The sequence below is a fragment of the Nyctereutes procyonoides genome, unplaced genomic scaffold (assembly GCF_905146905.1).
Source record: "Nyctereutes procyonoides isolate TBG_1078 unplaced genomic scaffold, NYPRO_anot_genome, whole genome shotgun sequence".
Lineage (NCBI taxonomy): Eukaryota > Metazoa > Chordata > Mammalia > Carnivora > Canidae > Nyctereutes > Nyctereutes procyonoides.
In genome coordinates, this window is record NW_026575132.1 from 13,156,213 (window position 1) to 13,159,329 (window position 3,117).

General features: G+C 40.0%; 1 pseudogene; it reads left to right on the top strand.

Moving 5' to 3' along the window:
* Nucleotides 1-1,915: 1,915 nt before the first annotated feature.
* Nucleotides 1,916-2,015, top strand: LOC129523086 (U6 spliceosomal RNA; annotated as a pseudogene).
* Nucleotides 2,016-3,117: the final 1,102 nt, after the last annotated feature.

Genomic DNA, 3,117 nt, shown 5'->3' on the forward strand with positions numbered 1-3,117 from the left:
CTAATAAATAGGGTGCAATTAAAACTCCCCACATATACCATAAGAGGAAGTATATGTGTATGTCAGTTAGATTAAGCTACAGCATAATGGTGGTCATTTGCCCTAATTACAAATCCACACCCTAGGAGTCATCAACTAGTCTTCTAATCAACTAGTCCAACCAGCCTCCAGAGGTGCTTTCTAGCCAAAATTCAGCTATTGTAATCTTCTAAAAACACCGCCTGAATATCCTTAATTAGTATAATTTCTGTTAGTAATACCTTTTCATTGGTAAAATTAATGTGTGTTAATTAGCATTAGGGATGTTACAAATGGGTGAGAGTGGTGGAAATGGAGATATTAAAGAGACATGGATTGTATAAAATATCCTAGAGACTTTTCCTTGGCTGTATAAACAGAGTAAGAATCTAGAAACTCTGTGCCCTGTACTGTATTAGGGATATTGTTTCCTAACTTGTCCTGTGCCTAGCCATTGACTCAACCCTCAGTCCACTGCTGGCCTGATACCTACTAAATCAGATTACAAACTTCTATGTTACGTTATATAAGCTGTTTTGTGCATATTTCCTAATAAATGTTTAATATACATCTTTATGTGTGGAAGATAGTTACTCCTCATTCATCTCTAATTTTTGATGGTTCTCATTATTCACAAAATAACTTTTGCAATATTGCCCTTCACTCAGCATTGATTTCTTTTTAGCTCTGTGCCAGATATTTGTAATGTCACCCAGGTGACTATAGGCAATTAGGAGGTAATAAACTCCTAGATCTCCAGGCTATAAACTCAGAGGGATTCAGTGGGATTCAGTGCATGCATAGGGCTCTCTGGGTTAGCAGTCCCTCCCTTCAGGACTCTATGTTTTGATCTGACAGTTGCCTAGTCCTTGCCCTAAGTCCCAGAAGCAGTTAGGATTTCTCTAGTTCCCTCCAGGGTCTTCAGTTCCCTGGAGTCTTGATCAATACTTCCTGTAGCCTTTTCCACAGGCCGTGGCATTTGCTATTTGCCAACCTTTGCTATTTGCCCATAAGAATAGAACACAGGGCAGGGTAGGGAATGCTTGGGTGGCTCAGTCAGTTAAGCATCCAACTCTTTAAAAAAAAAAGATTTTATTTATTTTAAGATTTATTTACTTGAGGGAGAGAGAGAGAGAGAGAGCAAGTGAGAGAGAGAGAGAGAGAGAGTGACAGAGTGCATGAGCAGAGGGTGAAGGAAAAGGAGAAACAGCTACCCTACTGAGCAGAAAGCCTCACTTATCAGATGAGGAAACCAAGCCCTGGAGAAGTTAAGGGGCTTGCTTAGAGTCACACAGATTATAAGAAGTGAAGCTTGAGCTTAACTCAGTTCTGTGTGAATCCTTAGCTCTTGACTGCTCTACTACACAGCTTCTGCAAATTCCCTCACTCAAACTGTGAGCACTGTCACCATCATACTAGGATAGGCACCGAAAGAACTAGCCAATGGTTAAATACCAAGAAGGCAGCTAAGAAGGAGTAAACAGAGGAGGATCCCTGAGAACGGAAACAGAAGATTTAAGAAATAGCAAGACAATGAGTAAGGTCCAAATTGGTGTTAGCTGTGTACCACACTATGCACTTAATGTTTTTCCCAGACACAAAGGGCCTCTTTTTCTACATCAATGTGTATTTCTGATGAAGTCGCAGGGAGATATCTATCACAGAAGATGACCATTGCCAATTGCCTATCCAATAACCATTCTCCATTCATTATTAATGGAACCCCCATTTTATTAAGGGTAACATCAGACTCGGTTAAAATGGCTCACTTCTACAGACTTCCCTGCCTCTATGGGGTGGTCATATGGCACAAAGCTGGCTAATGTAAGAACAGCAGTCTTTTGGCGAAGGCTTCCTGAAAAGTTATGTTTATTGTTGAAAAAATACAAGCTTGTGCTTACTTTGGCAGTATTTATACTAAAGTTGAAATGATGCAGAAATTAGCATGTCCCTTGCACAAGGATGACCTACATATCTCTGAAGCACTCAATATTTTTGCATAGTTTCCAGAGGTCACTTGACATTTTCTGGTTAATACCAGGAAAACTACATGAGTCAAAGCACAGCATATGGCATCCAATGTTGAAATTGTGATTTTTCCCTACAAGGAGAGAGGGGGAAGGAGAGAGGGAGGAAGTGTGACAAGCTCAGCTCACTCATTATTTGCCCTTTATTCATTCTTCTTCTGGCCTGGAATCCAGTTGTGATGTCAAATAGGGCAGCAGCTATCTTATCAGCATGAAGATTATAGTCTCACACTAAGGATGGCACAGTGGAGAGATAACAACTGCTTAGAGGCTGAGTCCCTGATAACATTCTAGAGCCTCCATACCAACCTAAACTTGCCTATTTCTGGATTTGTGATGATTTATGAAAAATAAACTAGTTAAGCTGCTCTTATATTATTGTTGTTGTTACATAAAGCTGAAAATAATACCCACTGACAGAGATGACCATGTTATTCTCCCCTTCAGTTTCATTTACTTTTAATTTACTACCAAAGTCATCTCCTGCTAAAGCATATCATTGTCTTTGCCCCAGCTTTGACTGCATGGGGGATCAGGTGCTCCTTTCTTTGCACTAAAGAAGGGCTTAGAGTAATAAAGTGATATTGTACAAAGAACAGAGGCTTTGGCAAATTTAATCTCCATGGCAATTTTACGCACTCTCTGAACTTCAGCTTTTTTATCTCTACAATGAAGACTCTTCTATCTACTTTAAATATTTACGGAGAGGTATGTGAAATGCCTAATTCAAGTGGTACATATGCGTATGGCTGTCTTTATTATGAATTCCTCTTTCTCACTAATACAGATGGAAAAAATTATCTTACCCTCTCCTCCTCTGTTCTCAACGTATCCATCACCTTCTTGTTATAAGGCTCTTCAGAAAAATAGCTGCCCCTAGAATTTGGTCTTGGTTTTCATTTATGCAGATTTTGTGTGATTAAAAGACATGGCTGGAAAAGGAAGTGGGGAGAAGAAAAAGAGTAGGACCCTAGGCACGGATGACTCTGCTGTTGGGCAGAGGAAAACCTACAAGAAGATAGCAGGCAAACCTTTCCCTTCCCCAGAACTTCCTTTCTTCCCCAAGTGAAGT